General features: G+C 35.0%; 1 protein-coding gene across 5 annotated transcripts in view; it reads right to left on the reverse strand.

Annotated features, from left to right (window-relative positions):
- The window catches only part of b3galt1b (UDP-Gal:betaGlcNAc beta 1,3-galactosyltransferase, polypeptide 1b), a 169,459-nt gene that overhangs the window by 76,945 nt on the left and 70,715 nt on the right, over positions 1-21,799 (reverse strand). For all 5 annotated transcript variants that reach the window (XM_059562531.1, XM_059562527.1, XM_059562530.1 and 2 more), the window contains exon 2: positions 9,466-9,514. The gene's annotated coding sequence lies outside the window, so the exon portion shown is untranslated. The remainder of the gene's footprint in view (positions 1-9,465; positions 9,515-21,799) is intronic.

Consider the following 21,799-nt stretch of genomic DNA (forward strand, 5'->3'; position numbering starts at 1 on the left):
TCTATATATATATATATATATATATATATATATATATATATATATACTTTTATAATCTTTTACTGTTGTAGTAATAATAATAATTTCTAATACAACCAGGTTATTTTTCCATCCGTGTTTTAATTTAAGCTCTGTTGTTCTTTTTTGAAAAACAAACAAACAAATAAAGAGAAATGTGTTGTTGGAAATTAATTGGTATATTTTCATTTGCTTTTATTTGATTTTGTCACATGACCTCTTTATGTGAGTTGGATTGCCATCCAGATTATTATTACAGATAAAAGAAAGTATATTTTTAAGTTTACTATAAAATAAATGTATTTGTATTTAATACTAGGACTGCCTTTTATTTTAATAATATTATCACACACTATTATTTAGTTTATTTACTATTATTTTATAAAAAAAAACTAAATAAATAAAGTGCAATAATATTATAACTATTATTAATTCATTGTTTATAGTTATATTTAATTGTTCACGCTATATGCAGTGTGAGGATCAAACCAAATCTCCAGGTTCTTTTATGAGAACCAGGCTGAAAAAAATATATACACCCCTGTGTGTACATATATATATATATATATATATAAAATTTTTCACACTTAAGTAACGTTTTTGCATTGAAAATTATTACAATTATGGAACTGTCAATTACAATAAAGAACCTTTATTATTAAGAGTGTAGATATCAGTTTGGCCAATGTGAATCTTACATTCTCTCTGCCAGGACCACACAACATTTCTTTAATTACCTACTTTAATTTACATCCAATTGATCTGGAATATTGATTATTGGATTCAGGAATGAGGAGAAGGCTACTAAGAAGCTGTTAATCTCCACAGAGAATCAAAGCATGTGTGAAAGGAAAATCACTAGCCATAAAGCAGTACCACAGTTATTGTAAATGCTCACACAACATACAAGCCATGATGAGTTCGTAATTTATACACAATTCACGCCTCCACACATCTGCCCTCATGCTTCAACGCATAACTGCTCGCAACTTCTTCTCATGCAACACACACCCACACACAACCCACACTTCATTTATACTCTCTAGTCAGTTTGTCACAAAACAAAGGATGAAGAGAGAATAAGATGAGGCATGCAGCTTTCAAACTTTATTATGCTTTCGCAGACACAGTGACAAAGTGTATCCTTGACATTCTCATAGATTGCAAAACTATTTTAATCAAATGCATACAAATATATAGTGTTCATTTTATTTCATTTCATAAATACATTTATTAATATAAATTACTTTTTTTCTTAGTATACACCATCTGGCCACAATTGTCACATTTTTAGGGTCACAGCCACAATGCCTTGTAAACGTTACAAATCATAAATCATTAAAAGTCAAAACAGTCCCCCCAAGACTGCTGGCAATATCCAGTACCATACAGTGCCGAACAAATTTACTCGGAAAGAAATTTGAACAGAAGAGATATTTTATGTGATTCTGTTTAAATGTAATGCTGCATCAAACCTTTAATTTTGCTGTTGTCATGACAGCCAGTACACTCTAAGAAAAAAGCTGTCACTGGGGCAGTACCTTTTAAAAAAGTACACTTTTGTACCTTTAAGGTACTAATATGTACACTTTAGGTACTAATATGGACTGTTTAGGTACAAAGGTGTGCCTTTTGAAAAGGTACTGCCCCAGTGACAGCTTTTGTAACTTTTTTTTCTGTCAGCTCTGCATAAAAATCAACAGAAAATATGTTTTGTTATTTTAATAAAGATTTTCATTATTGTATATACTGTATACATTTGTGTCCATTTGCATTAAAAAATTTTTTTTTAGTATAACTGAAATTACATTATGTTTTTTTATTATTATTTGTAATTACTTTTTATTTTTGTATTTTATGTTTTAATTGTAATTTTAATGTTTTAGTCTTTGAGTTGTATAGTTTTTTAATGTCTATATAGTGTTTATTATTTTTTTCTTTCAGATTTAATCGTAGTTATTTTAAACTAAGTTAAATAATACATAATATATATATATATATATATATATATATATATATATATATATATATATATATATATATATATATATATAAATAAATTTAACCTTATTCAAAATACAAATAATTTTTTGAATATTTGATATGGAAACAAAATTCTATCATTTTCTTTATAATTCTAAAACATGAACATGGCACAAATAAGAGGTTCAGATTTGTTGACAAAAAACCCAAACTATAGATGTACAAATGTACTATACAGCTGTTCAGGTTTAATTAGACGATCAGGGTTAAACAACGCTGTTTCTGTGGCTCAGTGGTAGAGGATTGTGTTAGCAGTGTACTGTGTACTTAGTAAAGTTTCTGAAAAAAAAACATCATTGTGGTGTTGTATGCCTACATGAGAAATGCATGTGTTCTTTGCTGTCTTTAAAAACATGAATAGAAAAATGTAAAGTACTGAGGGATTAAAGTCCTTTGTCCTTTGATACACTGTAAATCGCCTTGATTCCAGGAAATGGTCCTGTACCTTTTCAAATGGATAGGGCCTCATTCAAAGAGATCCAATTTGTCAAAAATATTAGTCCTGAAGGCCGTCTATGTAACCCCTACAACACAAAAAAGCTGCAAGCATTTGAACAGCAAGCCAATGACAGGCCAGCCAGGATATGAGACTTTCCTCTAACCTATCAAACGTCACAATCCAGCCAGGAGACAGAGAGAGCAGTGACACAGAGGATATACACTGGAGAATCACTGAACACACTCAATATGAGAAAAGTGCTTCCTATATCTCTACAGCACAGACACAAAGAGGAAACCTCTAAGCTCATTTAAAGGTGAAGGGTATAAATTATCTAGTGGTAGTACTAAGACATATAAAATGTGAGTGAAATCTGCTAATTGATATGACATATTTAGAATAGTGTACTAACATACTACTCTTTTGCATAGTGCGTACTATTTCAACCCAGCTTACTAATTAAAAATGTACCATACAATTCACTAATTTCCAGTTGAAATGAACACTAGTGGCAACTTCCTGTATATTCTTTTTTACACAAATTATGATTATGAGTAGGGTACCTTGATAACCATTATGTACCGAACTGAATCAGAACACAGACTTTGGTGCCTCACTTCGGTGCCACTTAAATGCCTGAGCTGTCAACTGAAATATTTGCACTCCAGTGCCCCAAAACGGACATATAAAGGATTGCTAGTTAAATTATACTGCATTCATGTGGTGACAGAATAATCATAAAAATAATTTACCGACTGAGAAAATTCTAAACTCTTGCTCTGATGACAGCAGGAAGCCTACCATAAAGAGAACATTATAATGTTTTTACTCCACAACACCAGTCAAATGCGTCCTTTTGTGATCTGATGTGGATTCTTGTCACAGAATGAGGAAAATATGTTTTATACAGTAAAAAGCTATGTCGATTAGCACGGATTATATATATACTTAATTATTATGAAAATACCAGAGATTGCTTGAATAACACAGATAAACTATATGTCTACATTGTCAGAGTCGAGTGTTTATTGTCTTTGTTTTATCATTCAAAACGGTCCTCTACAGTGAATGGGTGCCATCAAAATAAGAGTGCAAACAGTGGATAAAAACATCACAATAATACACAAGTAATCTAGTTGATCAATTATTGTCTCAATTACCATGATCTTGGTGAAGTGGAAAATGAATCTCATTTCCTTTTGAATTGTACACATTATGATGATCTAAGGGAATCTTTGTTTCTGGAAGTTACACGACAAATTTCTGATATATTTTGGTATGCTGATGATTAAAAATTATTGTGCTTGTTTAACTTTGATGTGTTTAAGTTTGCAAACTTTGTTTCAAAGGCTTGGAAAATAAGGCAAGCCAGTTTATTTAATTAGATTTAATTTTGTTCTATGTAGGATTATGTGCTTATATGGGTGATTATGTGAATAAATGAGAATACACGTGTATAGGATTACATACATGCATGTATTTGAATACTATTATTATTATTAATTATATCACTATTATTTGGGGAGCAATGTATTGTATGTACTTTGGATCTGTCTATCTGGTACATCTGTCTTGTACATTAATCCTCTTACTTATGATTATTAATGTTGGTGTCTTGTAAGTCCATGCGGGCTGGGCGTAATCATACGCATGACACAATAATAAAACTTCATTCATTCATTCATTCATTCATATAAAGCTATGTGTTTGTAAATAACAAGTTCATCATTATGGCAAACCATCACAGCTCTATAGCTACACTGTAACTCTGGCATAACACTTGTGTTATGCATGGTCCCTGTTAAATAAATAAAATAAAATAAACTTCCCACCAAAAAAGACTCCATAATCCATTCCTCCAAAATCAATCCCTGTTGTCCTCTCCTTAGAGTTACAAATGATCTGCTCTTATCATCTGATCGTGGGTGTATCTCTCTATTAGTTTTATTGGATCTTAGTGCTGCGTTTGACACAATTGACCACAACATTCTTTTGCATAGACATGAACACTTTGTTGGCATCAGTGGAAGTGCATTAGCATGGTTTAAATCGTACTTATATGACCGCCATCAGTTCGTAGCAGTGAATGAAGATGTATCCTATCGATCACAAGTGCAGTATGGAGTACCTCAAGGCTCAGTACTAGGGCCGCTACTCTTCACGCTTTATATGTTACCCTTGGGAGATATCATCAGGAAACATGGTGTTAGCTTTCACTGTTATGCTGATGATACTCAGCTCTATATTTCTTCGCAGCCCGGTGAAACACACCAATTTGAAAAACTAATGGATTGCATAGTCGATATAAAAAAACTGGATGACGAGTAATTTCTTACTGCTAAATTCTGAAAAAACAGAGTTGTTAATTATAGGACCTAAAAACTCCGCTTGTAATAACCTAGAACACTGTCTAAGACTTGATGGTTGCTCTGTCAATTCTTCACCATCAGTTAGGAACCTAGGTGTGCTATTTGATCGCAATCTTTCCTTAGAAAGCCACGTTTCTAGCATTTGTAAAACTGCATTTTTCCATCTCAAAAATATATCTAAATTACGGCCCATGCTCTCAATGTCAAATGCAGAAATGTTAATCCATGCATTTATGACCTCAAGGTTAGATTATTGTAATGCTTTATTGGGTGGTTGTTCTGCACGCTTAGTAAACAAACTACAGCTAGTCCAAAATGCAGCAGCAAGAGTTCTTACTAGAACCAGGAAGTATGACCATATTAGCCCGGTCCTGTCAACACTGCACTGGCTCCCTATCATGCATCGTATAGATTTTAAAATATTGCTTATTACTTATAAAGCCCTGAATGGTTTTGCACCTCAGTATTTGAATGAGCTCCTTTTACATTATAATCCTCTACGTCTGCTACGTTCTCAAAACTCAGGTAATTTGATAATATCTAGAATATCAAAATCAACTGCAGGCGGCAGATCCTTTTCCTATTTGGCGCCCAAACTCTGGAATAACCTACCTAACATTGTTCGGGAGGCAGACACACTCTTGCAGTTTAAATCTAGATTAAAGACCCATCTCTTTAACCTGGCATACACATAACATACTAATATGCTTTTATTATCCAAATCCGTTAAAGGATTTTTAGGCTGCATTAATTAGGTAAACCGGAACCGGAAACACTTTCCATAACACCCTATGTACTTGCTACATCATTAGAAGAATGGCATCTATGCTAATATTTGTCTGTTTCTCTCTTGTTCCGAGGTCACCGTGGCCACCAGATCCAGTCTGTGTCCAGATCAGAGGGTCACTGCAGTCACCCGGATCCAGTACGTATCCAGACCAGATGGTGGATCAGCACCTAGAAAGGACCTCTACATCCCTGAAAGACAGTGGAGACCAGGACAACTAGAGCCCCAGATACAGATCCCCTGTAAAGACCTTGTCTAAGAGGACCACCAGGACAAGACCACAGGAAACAGATGATTCTTCTGCACAATCTGAATTTGCTGCAGCCTGGAATTGAACTACTGGTTTCGTCTGGTCAGAGGAGAACTGGCCCCCCAACTGAGCCTGGTTTCTCCCAAGGTTTTTTTCTCCATTCTGTCACCGATGGAGTTTCGGTTCCTTGCCGCTGTCGCCTCTGGCTTGCTTAGTTGGGGACACTTCATCTACAGCGATATCGTTGACTTGATTGCAAATAAATGCACAGACACTATTTAACTAAACAGAGATGACATAACTGAATCCAATGATGAACTGCCTTTAACAATCATTTTTGCATTATTGACACTGTTTTCCTAATGAATGTTGTTCAGTTGCTTTGACGCAATGTATTTTGTTTAAAGCGCTATATAAATAAAGGTGACTTTGACTTTGACTTTTGACTCTCACATCAAAATCCACTGACATATTTGTTTAGAACCGTTTTGGACTATTGTTTTTTGTATACAGTAATTGATCTGTGCATATGTCTCTACTGATTCAGATGAGACAACTTTTTTCACTGGAGAAGGCAAGAGGACTCTTAGCCAGGGGTATTTTAGCCATTTTAGCCATAAACAACGGTTTATAAATGTCTTGAAGGATTTATTTCTTACAAACATGCAGCTTTTTGCTCCTCACGACATTAACTGATGGACTGGAGTGGTGTGGACTACTTGTCAATTATTGTGGTTTTTATCAGCTGTTTGGACTCTCGTCCTGACGGCACCCATTCACTGCAGAGGATCAATTGATGAGAAAGTGATGGAATGCTACATTTCTCCAAATCTGTTCTGATATGTACAAAAACATGTTCAGATTCAAGTTCATTTGTTTTAGTGCCAATCACTAGATATTTCACTTTAAAACTATTGCAAAATAAGCAAGATGCAACATAATTTTGCAGAAATGTTTCCACTGGCATGTTTTTTCAGTGAGCTTGGGTTGTAATATTTTCTGTATGAACAGAAAACACAAATGTGCAGTAAAATTTGCCAAAATGTATACTATACAACAGAGCATGATGCATGCAAAACTGCATCCCAAAATGCAATTCACTTAACTTGACTTTTATCAATTTATCACAAATTTTTCATTCATTTTTGGAGTGGTAAAAAGACATTTTTACACAAAATTTAATAAAAAATACATCAATGATGAGACATCCCTTCCAGAAATTATAAATACAATGTGATGAGGTCATATGACAAAAATGTAGCATACTACTGTGTGAAACAAATATCACTGCATAACGCAATATGCATACAGGTAATTCAGTAAGTTGAAAACCAGTATTTCATTCTCAAATTTCATATATTAAAGCATTGGCTCGACCACCTCTTTAAGGCTAGTCAAAGCAACTCTTAGAGAGAGATTGCATTAAATTTGCAATTCTGTTTGATTCTGCTAGTGGCACAGAAATTACACACATCATTTTTAAATGTTGATATAAATATATTTTGCAGTAACCTCCCATTAGCAGAAATTACTAGGAAACAAAACATCTGACAGGCACATTACAGCACACAAAACATTAACTTATGCCTTTTTTACTTGAAACATATTCCCATATGGAATATTTGGCATTGCTTACAACAACCCCACATCCAAACAAAAGTTCACCAATTGACAAAAAGCCAAAGGTTTTTAGTGAGCACAACTAGTTCGCCCAGTGGTTTCACCAAACTCCCGGCTGACAGACTGTGCCTCCAAGCCACAGAGTCCGCTTTGTGCTGTTCTATTTATAGACAAAGGAAAATCAAATGGTGAAATGAGAGCACACCCCCAGTGCGGCGCTTAAAGTGTGGCTGACGGTTTAATGAATGCTAATTGCTCCTTAGTGGAAGCACAGGATAAAAATGTGCAGACACACACACACACACAGCCAAATCACATATGCCCTGATATATTACAACTTTATGATCCCAAACAGCCACATTTTGCATGATCTCTCGAATCTTTAATCCAGTGGTTCTCAATTACAGTCTTTGCGCCCCCCTGCTCTGCACATTTTGTATGTCTCTCTTAGTTAACACACCTGATTCAGATAATCAGCTCTTTAGAAGTGAGCTCCGTGCATGAACTGTGTTCTGATTGACATGGTCTCTACACAGTGTTCATTACTTCCTACTCCCTGAGCAGGGGAAATCTGTTGAAGTTTATTTCACTTCAGAACATTCATTCACAGATTTTGTTTTCTTCTGAGAAACATACAAAATGTGCAGAGTAGGGCATCGCGAGGACTGGAAATGAGAACCGGTGCTCTAATCTATCCCTCATTTCAAATGAAGATCAAAATACACAAACCTCTAATTTTGCTGATACTCTTGCTGATAGGGCATTCACACATAGTAACACATACTAACATCATTAGTGCACCACTCAACTTGCCATAGCTCTTGAAAATGATTGCTTTGTTAAGACATGCTGTTAACATAATCTGACAATGAATCAGCAATAAAATCAACATTCTGTGCACCATGCATAATCCAACTCACTCAGAATACATTTCCTACAGTATCAGTGTCTTCACTCCTATTGGTAGTCGCCACATTATGGTTCATTAGCATGCAGTAACACTTTTCTCAACTTTTATCACTGGATACGCCCACATCACTGGCCGTATTGTTGATTGGAACATGTAACTTACTTTCCAACTTGCAATCAACTCACCACAGCTTTTAAAAAGCACTGACTGTTAAAATAGCATGTATTACTGATTCAACAAGGATTTAGAGTTTTCTCAGCAATAAAATGTATGATTCTACAGGGAAAATGTTTGAATAAAAACTGCAGAAGTGCTTAATGTATCATGAACAAAATTTATACATGAATCAAACTCACTCAGAATGCTATTCATACAATATCAATGACTTACCTCCTGACAGTCGCCACATCCTTGCTAATCTGCATAAAGCAAGACTTTCCTCAACTTTTGTAGTTGAACACACCCACATCGATAACATTGGCATTGACCAACTCTCAATGAAAATGAATGACTTCTGATTGCTGCATATCACTATATTTGTGAATAGCCCTGAATTATGCTAATCAGGTACTAGTTTGCAACCTTGGCTTATTTCAAAATATAAATCATTTGCAGAGGGAGTAATTTTGGCCGGTGCCTTGAGGTAATAAATTCAATTTATGGTGGAAGACTCAAAGGGCCTTTTGAATTAATTCCTGTATTCCTGTATGCTACAAAACACAAGAGAAAACGTACGAGACATCACAAAGCTACATCTGAAGGTCAACTTTCAAAGTGCTCGCTTCTATAAAAACTGCATTTAAAGGGGCCATATTTTTTATTGCTATATGTCATATAAACAGCACAAAAAAGTCACTATAAACCAAAACTACTTTTGGTCCAAGTATACAAAAAAGGGTTTACGTGAGAGTTTACTGTAAAGAAGCCAACAAGAGTTTGTTTTCTCTCACAGAACAACTTTGCACTCTGTCAGAGAGCAGCAATCAACAGCAATCCAACCTTTTTCAGAGGCATACCGTCACATTGTACCTCAGATATGACCTATTGAACCATAGGCTCTCCTCCCTTCACCAACCATCTGTGGAAAGAAGACAAGAGGTGATTAGAGAGGAGCTGAGAAAAGGAAGAGAAAAATATAGCTGCGAGCAGCAATTACGGGACCAAGTGTTAGCAGCAACAGCAGAGATGTTTAATTTAACCAACGTCCAAAGTAGGATAAGCAGAACTATCATTTTTGGATTAGTCCTTTAAAGGTTAAGAGTTAATTTTAATAACATTTACAACTGACAAAAATTGACATTCAAGAGGTGAAAATATTTGAATATTAACTGTCACAATGCATCATAAACAAAATTAATGATGATAAAAACATGAATCAAATTCACTCAGAATTCAAGTGAACAGTAAACACTCATGTAACCATGCAAATAATAATAATAATAATAATAATAATAAAATAAAAAATTTTGGTTTTCGGACAAAAGCAATTTGTAGGACTGAAACCGTTTTCTAATGTTGTGTTTTAAGTGTGTCATCATCTGATTTATTCAAAACAGCATGGACAATCTAAAACAAGGAAGCATGTTAGAGGCATAAATGCATTTCAGTGTGAAATATCGCAGGGCGGCTTTTTGAACTTTACTACAACTGGTTCAATGTATCGCCTGTGCACATGACAACCTGTGAACAGCATACAGTGTTAAATTACCCAAATTGTAAAAACAAAATGTAATTTTTGGATTTAGTTTTACTTTTTGGCAATGCTTTTAAAAATAAGGAACAATTTTGGTTCAACCAAAGAACCTTTCAGTGATCAGTTATTAAAATAAAATTTTTTTTAAGAACAAATTAATAATCTAAAGAACCTTTTCCAACTTATTTGTTATCCAACGTTTCATTTTCACACATTGAAATGTTTACTGCCTTTATCATTACATTTGCAAGGCCATTTCTCAAGAACATAAAAAAAAAAAAAAAAAAAAAAAAAAAAAAAAAAAAAAAAAAAAAAAAAATCCCGTTCGGTCTGAAGATCATCGCTACACATTTAGGTTAAAATTTTTTTTGTGATGATGAAAAGCACTTTGTAGTACAAATGATCAGTGGAAAAACAATCGCATTGGTTAAAAAGTTATGAGCTGAAATTCAAAGGCAAATGCAACCTTAACCTGTTGATGGTGCTAGAGGGTTTAAGAGGCCAACCCTAAGATTTCGAAGATTGAAGCACAAACCCTCCTATATCTCTACGCCAAATTTTATGAACTTCTGCCATATGATTGTAGATGCTGCCCTGCAATGGGTGCCTACAAACCTTCAGCCTCTAGCAAGCAATAATCAAAAGCCAAAGAGTGAAAGGGAAACAAGAAGTCAGGCAGAAAGAATGAAGACAGGGTGAGGGCGATGGAGCGGGTGAGGAGATGACAGAAGGAGGATGGATGAGAGATGAATGGTTGCATTCTTTTATGAATCTGTCAGGTTCTGTGACTGGAACAATTGATTATTAGAGCTGCTTTGTTTGTAAGGTCCACTGTGACCTGTCTGAGAGCAACAGAGATGCATTGACAGATGCGGACAGCTCTGAAAGAGGCGAGGCGATGCGTCTTAAAGGGACAGGAGTGAGAGCCGTACAGTGAAAAGCATTTCATATGCCATCCTCCACCAAGGGTTGATGTCCGTTTCATAATAACGCCACATCACTACAACTTTTAAGATGACAGTCTCTGGATGTAGGAAGCTATCAAGACATGTCCAAATCCTGTCACACAGTCTCAGCCTCAGACAACACACCCAAGATCAAGGCCTTTTTATGTATACATATCTTATTTTTCACATTAAAACAGTGTTTTTGCAAACTTTAAGGGTTAGTTCACCCAAAAATGAAAATCAGGCTGCGTTTTACTCACCCCCGAGGCACCCTAGGTGTATATGACTTTTTTCTTTCAGACAAATCCAGTCTGAGTTATATAAAATAAATTGTCTTAGACCTGTCAAGCTCTATCATTGCAGTCAGCGGATGTTGCAGTGCTTCAGTCCAAAAGAAGTGAAATAAAAAGCGCCCTTCCATAAACATAAAAGTTCAATGCAAATGGAGATATCGTCATGTAAACTTCTGGCAGTTTAATGCCTACAAAAACGTCTGGTAAGGGACTACAACAAGCTTCTTTCCAGGTCTGTTACATCATGATCCCAGATAAACCCCGCCCCCAGGAATGCGCAACAAAGGGGACGAGGCCATTTTGTGCTGCTTTAGAGAAGAGGAAGAGAAAACTAGGGGTGCACGTAAAAATCTGTTCATATATGAATCGCGATTCTGTCTTCTAATGATTCTATTGGATTCACAAGTTTCAAAACCAATGTGCTGTATTAAAGCTTTAATCAGAATAAAACCATATATTATAAGCTAACAGAAGCAGTAGCACTTACAAACAACAGCGTATCTAAAAGTTTGAGACCACAACAAACAAACATACATACATACCATTAAGAGCTGTGATCACACAGGTTCTGCATGATCCTCTTACATTCACGCATTTAGCAGACGCTTTTATCCAAAGCGACTTACAGCACATTCAGGTTATACAGTTATTTTTACCGGGACATGTGTTCCCTGGGAATTGAACCCACAATCTTTTGCATTGCTAACACAATGCTCTACCATTCAGCCACAGGAACATTAATAATAGCTTCATTAAGAATCTCTGCATCTCAATCTGGCTCAAATTGCTAAGCAATATAAAGGACGTCATTGAATGTCATTTACAATACAACCAGAGCACTTTCTGAGCTTGAGAGGCACATACCTAACACAAATTTATAAACTCAAATTAGATAGCTTCAAAGCTAAGAGACATGGGCCGCAAGCCACAATACTCTTGAGGTCATGAGGTCTTTAAATATTCACTTGGTTATCTCACTTGAATTTGTTCTAGATCATTAGACTTGATGTAATGGTGCTTTGTCAGTTTCATTAAAATGTCCCTTCATGCAAAATGCTGTGAAATCACTGACTGACAGAGCAGCGAAGCAGCAAGAACGCGGCCTTTAGTTTCTGCTCATATCATGCAATTCTCTTTGCCTAGTTTGTTCCTCCCATCTCTTCAGCATGAAAATATGATGAGCGCATTTACACAGCCACCACTCCTTCAGATGATTACAATGATGATGGAGACCAGCATCCTTCTAATTGGCTCCTCGTTCAAAACAAAGTACAATACATCTGATTCGGCTGGCAAATCAAATATTCATGACCTCATTAAAGACTTTATTTAGTTGATTCTACTCAAATCTTATTAATCCTGCTTGGTGCAATGGCACAGCGAACAGCAGCTACAGCAATATTTTAATGTTAATTAATATGGTATTCATGATCCGCTTCCCCATTAAGTCTAATTTGGCTGATTCCGGGGTCTCACTTTTGCACACAGCTTAATTTCAATGCCACGTTTTCGGCATCCGTATGCGTTTCTCGGTTTCTGTCAATGTAAATGTCAGACTTACTGATGCGTGCTATTTCACAGGAAATTAGAGCTCTGCGATTGTTGTTGCAGAAAGGTCAGATAGAATCTTCTCTAATGAAATAGTTTTGACCTGATTAATACATCTCCACCTGTGACAGTGAATACATGCACATTAAAGCGCCATAACAGCCTCTCCAGTAGATAGAAATCTGCATTGACCATCTCGCAAACAGCTAACAGAAGACGAGTCTTTGGTTTCTAACACCCCTGTCCTCGTTCATAAAATCCTCTGCACTCATTTGTAAACAAACTGTCATTTGAAATGATGAATGTGTTTAATTTCCTCCAATCTTTGAGAGAGAAACCCGGGCCAGATGAAAAAGCATTTTGAAAACCTAAGTGCTATGTCTCTTCATCTGAGCATCGGCGGCTCTATGGTGACAGATATTAACCAAGCAAAGAATTACAAGAGTGAAATATTCATTCTTTTCCAAACTTGGCTATGATGGAGAGTTTTTGCAGAGATATTAATTGCTCGTGACAGCTGATGACTAGTGGCATGGAACTGCAGGCTAATTAAGGAGGTAGATTAATCATATTTACCGTTCCGGTGGTATCTAAGTGACAGGCCAGAGATAGGCAGACATTTCCCACTGAGATGAAATCAGCTCTTAAACTGCTTACAGGCTCCTAGCTGGAATACACAATGGGCCTGAATGTCACATCAACAATGTCAGCATCACATATGCTACAAACAGAAGCACTTGGACGTATTACGGCTGTGCGAGGAAAGTCGTTTAGTGGATTGCACTACCATTAAAGACTAATAAAGATGCAAGATTTATTCACGAGAAGATTTCCTTCCTCCTTAAAAAGAAGAAAAAGCAGATATTTATGCAAAGCTAAAATGCAGCCTTAATGACTGCAAATTATCAATGCACTACAGAAACCACAGCATTTGAGAAGGTAAAACTAGCATTAAAACAAAAGTTTGCATGAACACACACCTGCTTAAATTACGTAGAAGTGAGCAATATGACCAAAAGCTTACATACAAGTCATCTTCAACCTAAGACTAAGTACCGCCATCAATTCTGTCTGAAATCAGAGATGCTACTAATTAATATTAAAGCCATACTCTATGTTATATTTCTCAACATCGTCACTTAAATGACTGCAAAGTAAGTTTGAAACATGTTAAACTCACATCAGATTCTTTGATGACCTTCCAGTTTTCACTTAATACAACAAATCATATCTTCATTGATGCTTTCTGAGAATGATTTACTCTCACCAGCCATTGTCTAATTACCTTATCCTCTTTCGCCTGGCTTTTGTCCATGCATCTGACTTTTTCAGACTTTTCACCCGAGACATCTGATTTGATTTTCATTCATTCTTTTTTTGAGAGTCACTCACTATTTCTTTGAACAAAACAGAATAATATGTCAATATTTTTAAAGAACAAAACCAAACAATATAAAAATGTCTTAATAGAACAAAACCGATCAATTGCACTAAGTGCAAATAACAATAGTATTGTCTTTGCAATAAGTGTAAATAAAAGTTAGATGCTGCTTAGTCCAAAAAAAAACTGTATGCAATAATATATTGAGAGTAAATTATCATATGTATTAAAATTCTTAAATGGATTCCACCTTATTGGGACAATAAAATCCTCCCTAAACCTACATGATAAACACTATTAAATAGTAACCTTATATAATTTGTTTTCTAATATTACCTTTATTTTTTATGAAAAAAATAAACGCCTTTCTGATCTGCACCACTGCAGATGTTAATTGACTGGTGTCTTTTGTAGTGTTGCTAATGTAAATAGTCTCTGCCAACAAGGTGGTTTATTTACACTTAGTGTAATTAGACACTCCGATACTTAAATCTCTCATCTGAACAAAACCAACCTACATTTAAACTCTTAATAGCTCTGAACACTGAGATGTGTGCATGAGTCATTGCACCACCAATATACACCATTTAATAAATACAATACAGCTATATGTAAAATCTGGAGAATGACTTCATCATTTTATATTGTCATTTTGACCTGATCTGACAAACTCAACTCTCATTTATTCCATATTGCTGACTCATTTTAACACTTATTAATTTCAAAACAAGTTATTTTGCAGTCAAAAGTCTGGATACCCTTGACTTGCGGTTCTGCATTTTACAGCTGATTGATTATTATTATTATTTTTTTCACTGTTTTGCTCCAATTCTAGGCTAATTCATGCAAATTAAAAAGTGTATTTACTGACAATCCCCCTTTGGTTATGATTGAAATACAGTATTCACTGGTGAAAATGTGTGTAAGCAGAAATAAAGTAAGTGCTGGTAACAGGCCAACATAAAAACAGCACGGTACTCTTTTATAAATATCCAAGAAATGCCCTCAGGTCTCTTATGCCTCAGTTGAAATGTTCTGCATTTTGCTACTCTGTAAATAATACAATAATCTTTCTGTGAGGGCATTTTTTAAATGGCTGTGAACCTGACATCTCCAAAACTTTTTAAATGTTTAATACAGTTACTTACATTATACAGTAGGCCACAAAGGAACAAAATCAATGTCTGTCAAACAGACCTGAATGAATTTCAAGCTAACAGTCAAAAGTCTCGCTGCATGAGAAATAGCATCTTAAAAAAAAGAGAAAAGATGTTGAAAATAGGAATAGACAGATAACAGACAGCATGGATAAACCGTGATGGAGGCATCAGAGAAGGACAGAAAGAACGAGAGTGACTGGAAAGAGCAAAAGACAAAGTACAGGAAGGAAATGAGAGCTAATTTAAAAGCAAAAACGTGACACGGGGTGCATGTAGGTGCTGGATGGCACACCTGCTCTGAGCTACACAATTACTACATTTTCTCCAGTCAGAGCATGAATCTGGTGACAGATGGACAGTGATACGGCTGGGACGATGATGGGATGCCTGTCAGAGCACAAGGGATACACATATGGGCATTGGGACAATAACTGAGAGCTGTTTCTATGTCTGTTCATGTTCCAGCTGCACCTGTACCTGGAGATGGACTTATCTCATAGCACATTATAAGTAATATTATATGACGGTACACTCTCAGAAAAAAAAAGTCCAAAAGCTGCTTTTGAGTGTTACCCATGTAAAAGGTACTAATATGTAAATTTTAGGGTAACTAAGGTACCGGATTCAGTCACTTCTGTCTAGTTTACTGTGGTTTTGTGCTGGAGCTGTCATGTCTTGTTTTCACGGGAGGTGCTCTCTTGTCTGCGTGACCCGTTTCCTTGTTTCATGTTGGAGCGTGGTGTTTTGGATCTCGGGACTTATGTCTTGTTCAGTTTTGGTTTTGTGTCGGGGTCCGTACACCCATAATCATGTTCTGGCTTGTTATGCAAGTGTTGCGGATACAAGTTCGCTTGGGCCGTATGCTCTTCTGTCCGTGTGAGTTGTGGTGTTCTGTGTAGCACGCATTTTGTGTTCGGCCGGATACTTTCACGTTGTCTTCTGTTGTTGAATGCAGCTTGTGTTTTTTACTGGCTGCTTGCTTTCATGTTATCTTGTTTTGTGTGAACATGCGGCTTATGAGTGTTCTTATTAGCTGCGTGTTCGTGTTTTGTTTTGTTCAAGCACATGGCTTGTGACTGTTTTGCTGGCCATGTGCTTGTGTTTCAGTTTTGTTTGAGCACGTGGCTCTTGTTTTGTTTGTTTCTGTGTACCATGTGCTCTCATATCTATTTTCTTGACCCCGCCCTTTTTGTTATCTGATTATTGGTTCGTTTGCCCCACCTGTCTTCAATTGATACCTGCCTGGCCTGTCTGTTTTGCCCCTCAGGGTAGTTTTTGTTAAAATTTTTGTTTGTTTTAATTTAAAGCCCATCTACTCCATACAATTGAGTCCTCACTTTATCCCTTCACTCAACCCTGACAGTACAAACTGGCCAAAAGAAGACTCAGCAGAGATGGGATCTTCCTCTTTCCACCTCCCACCTCTGGATTTTCCAGCCCCCAGCTATTGGTCCAGCATGTCAACACTTAAAAAAATGGATCAAAGTTTACAGAAAAATATGAAGCAGCACAAGTGTTTTCGACATCGATAATAAGAAATGTTTCTGAGCAGCAAATCAGCGTATTAGAATGATTTCTGAAGGATCATGTGACGTCAATGAGAAAATGGTTAAAATATTAAATATTGAAGTGGTAATGCCAGAGGCACAAAAATAGCATTTGCAACATAATAAAACATAACATAGAAATAGAGTATTGCATTGCAAAATTGTACCCAGCTCCATATTTGCAAATCTCAGGAAATCCAAACTGTACCTCTGTGGCTCTTAGTTCTTGTTGGTTAGTTTTGAGGTCATCTAAATGCTAATGCTCTCCAAAAAGTTGACTTTAAGCATAAATAGACATTAAAAATTGACAGTGTTTCTCTTCTGGAAAAACAGAGCAAAAACTTGATGTCTCATCTTGCCTGATGGGTGAATACAACCTTTTTGTCCAATCAAATACTTTCTAGAATAAGGAAGCCCCTCCCACTAATACCACCACCACCAAATCAGGTAAACAGGATTGGTTATTTCAAAGTAGGCTTTCAACAGAACTTCCTAAAATACTTTAACAAGGGAGAGAAAACTGCATCCTTCAGGCCTTTACATCCAGCTGAGAGATGTTCAGCTGAGTAACTGTTCCTGGCAGGTAATGCTGGGACAGATCCAGCTTCATCATGTCCTATTTCCACAGACGTGTTGCATTAGAACTTTCCTGTCATGCATTAATAATCTGGCTTTTCTCTTACATTGAGGACCAAGGGAAATATGAGGAACAATTTGACATAAAACGCGTCTTTTCACAGTCAAATGGACAAAACACAAATAATTAAAAAGACAATTACAGCATGAGCAACAACAAAACAGGTGGCCAATTATTTTGTCCTGCATTGTACAGAAGCTTCTTTTTACATTTGAAAATAATTTGGATACTGGATAATTGGGAACTGTTGCAGAGAAAACTGAAGTTGGCAGTACTGATGATGTACTTCTCAACTTGATTATGTGAGAGGTATAAGCATTTTAATGAAGCCTAATAGCTATTATATTTGTAAGTCATAGCTGAGCTGATCTTTCATTCTATAAAGCTCGTCAAGCCATTATTGAATCGTGTCTAGGAAGTCAGTGTAATTTATTGCTAAACTAACTATATTTAACATTTCTGCTTCACTGTAACATCAGTATCTTACACACACCATCTTTCTTTTAATGAAGATAGACAAAAAGACATCATGTTTGTTAAAAGTACAATGAACAAACAAGCTGCTTGAAGGTTAAAAAAATTGCTAATGAGGACAGCAAAGCTTCAGATAATTAGGTTTCAGAATTTGATGAGAAATGTTTCAGTTTCTGTGATTTGGTATCCTGGCAAATCTACAGTAAACAATTTGAGAAATTAATTTTAACACATTTTTAGCCGCATGACCTACATTTTCTAAAATTTGCAGTAAATAGAGCACACAGCAAACATCCCACAATGCAATTCACCCGACTTGACCTTCCATTGAACCAGCGTACACAATTTTACTACATACATCACCAGGCAATACTTCTGATTTCAGATCAGGCACTGAAGAATATTGAATAAAGTCTTGAGGGCAGATTGAATCTGGAAAAACACTGAAAGTGATGTTGAATCTTTCTTAACTCATTCTGTACTATATTATTCCATATATTTGGATTACAAAATAATACAAATTAATGAAAATTAAATATAAATTGAGTAAATATGTAATGATTAAAAAAATAAATCAACTAACAACAATTTTTATTATTATGAAAAAAGAACATTGCTATAATAATAATAATAATATTACAAATATAAAATGAAATGTAAAATTAGTAAATATATAATAATTTAAAATAATAAACTATTACTAATACTTTTATTCTTATGAAAAAATATTGCTATAATAATAATAATAATAATAATAATAATAATAATAATAATATAGTAATAATCTTTAATAAGAAATTAAAATACATAATTATAAAAATAGCAGTAATAGAATAAATAAATAAATAAATAAATAAATAAATAAATAAATAAATAAATATATATATATATATATATATATATATATATATATATATATATATATATATATATATATATATATATATATATATATATGCAGTAATTAGAAGTTTAATGAGGCAAAGACAGTTAATAGTTTTTAATAGCGAGAATCAGACCTAAAATAAAGTGTGACCATACCTTTTAGCTCCATAATAATAACTGGATGCCACTCACTGAACAAAAAAGTAACAGGAGAAGGTCACATGACAACAATTTAAGATTGCATAGTGTGTTTTTCCACAAACAAAAAAACAATCAATCAATCAATCAATCAATCAATCAATCGATCAATCGATCGATGGATCCCAGTGTTGCTTAAGGTTTTGTCTTGGAAATAAGCTTAATCAGAACGACTGACTGGTTTTATAGCAGTTTGCTTTCACTGAGCTCCAACCATTAATCAACAGACAGTAAAAATCAGCACAGAGGTGATAAACAACTCAAACTTTCATTGAGAACTCCACCTTCAGCCATACGAAATCAAACGTTTACTTTTACTTTTGACATTTGGCAAATGCTCACACAGCGGCACGGCAAGCTGTTTGAGAGAAAGCCAATAGGAATATATCTTTTATTAGCAGGCGCGCTTCAGGCCAGGAGTAAATGGACCAATCACAACCTGATTTGAATGCACTTTTTTCCTCTCAGTGGCCAGGCTACTGCTCCTTATTACTGAATTTGACATTACTGTGTACATTAAAAGAAAATAAGGCTGTTTTTTTTCTGTTTGCATGCTCTTCATACAAGCAGACGTCCACTTTCAAACATCGGTCCTGCCATGTGCTTAGTGATGGAAAAAACAGCATTTAGTCACAAATAATACCCCTAAGTATCAATTATTTCCTCAATTTGGCCTCCTTAAATACATAATTACGGAGCTGCCTGGAAGCGCTTAAAGTTCTGGATACCTAAACAAATCAAAATGACAGCAAATGAAGAGGAGAATGGTGGACGGGACACTAAGTTCTGCACACTAAAGCAGTCTCTCATCTTTTTTATAAATCTTTTTTTCTGAATTTTCTTTTTCTCTAAACTGCAGTGGACCGTGCTGAAAGGACCAGGACAGCTTGTCAACAGGACTCTGTGATATATATTGAATATTCACATGTTTCTTCAACTACAGGCATTTTTTTAAAGAAAATGATTGTTATGAGACCTGTGATGTGTGAAGAAAACAATTCAGACAAATATCACTTTTGACTAGAATATTCTAAATATTATTTCAATCATTTGCATTAATTTGTTCATTTTCAATCATTTTGTAATTTTGTGATATTATACAAAAAGAATGAAAATATTATTTAATTCTGTGCATTTAGGATATGTAAATACTATATAAATTGTGATATAAGTCATTATTGGTTTACTATTCAATATATATATATATATATATAATCAGTTCATATTCTGAAAAAAAGACAAAAAAATGTGATCTATGTATACTAGTAAGAATGTTTAGTAGTTCACACAACTAAAACTAGTAAGAATGTAAAAATGTAAAAACCTTTGAGATGAAATGATTAAGCAACACTCTGAATATTGCAGTGATTTTAACCCACTTTTTATTTAGACATTACATGTATGTCTTTTAAAAACTAATTGTTCTTGTCTCACATCAAAAAAATTATGATTCGATGATCAATCTGTCATCATTGAAAAAAACGTTCACAGAAGTGGAAAACATGCCTTGATTTTTTGGAATAGATTTAGTATATTTCAGTTTTTATATTAAAAATTTAAATGTACTTGGCTTAGATTTGCATAATATTTGTGTATTTTTGTGTACAGTATGTGTGTGTGTGTTGGTATTAGAATTAATTAAAGCTGTTTATTAGAATTAGTTAAAGCTGCACCAGCACTAACCAGCCTGGACACGCATGGTGAATCTTGCTGTTCAATGGGGATCCATTCAACACGGGAGACAGATTTCATCAGCATTTCTTATGACACTGGGGTGATGGATAACAGCAGGGAATGTTTGCAGCTCCTCACTGGGTCCTCGGCTAAATGCTCAAGCTATTTTCTCTCCACACGCTCTCTCTCCAGTCTCCTCTTCCAAATACACACCCTAATGGATGTTTGGCGTACACTGAAACATTGTTGACAGCTCCAGCATGCAATTAAATGCTCAAAAACCAATTACATTCCTCAACAGCCCTCTTACGTATATTAACTTTGGGCTTTGACAGACCCTGAGGAAGTTAACTTGTTGGCGGTGAAGTGCGAGACCTCAGAGACCAGCAGAAAGCCATCTAACAAGAAACATTCTCACAACTTTGGCTAACATTATTTAGGATCCTTCAACTTTCTTTAGGATAACCAACATTCATCCAGTAACATTAATAGAATGTTTGTTGTAAGCTAAAGTACTTAAAGAACTAAAAAATAAAATTATATATATATATATATATATATATATATATATATATATATAAACAATGCAGCCAAAAAACAAAAACAAAAAAACAAACAAAAAGAAAAATTACAAAAATGTGCCATGATGACTGTATTTACACTATAAAATATTGTTAATAGACAAACTAAAGCTAATGATAGTCTAAAATGTTGTAAAAGTGTAAATTATAAAGAAAGACGAAATTTAATTTTTTTTAAACAAAATACTAACAAAACTAATAGTATCTCAACAATCCTAAAAAGCTGTTTGCTAAATAATTGTAATTACACATTCATTTAACGTTATGCAAGTTATTGAGAAACTCTTCACACCTGTAGAAACACTGTCATTGCACCTTTAAGCTCAATCTACACAAGATCCACAT

The sequence above is a fragment of the Carassius carassius genome, chromosome 11 (assembly GCF_963082965.1).
Source record: "Carassius carassius chromosome 11, fCarCar2.1, whole genome shotgun sequence".
NCBI lineage: Eukaryota > Metazoa > Chordata > Actinopteri > Cypriniformes > Cyprinidae > Carassius > Carassius carassius.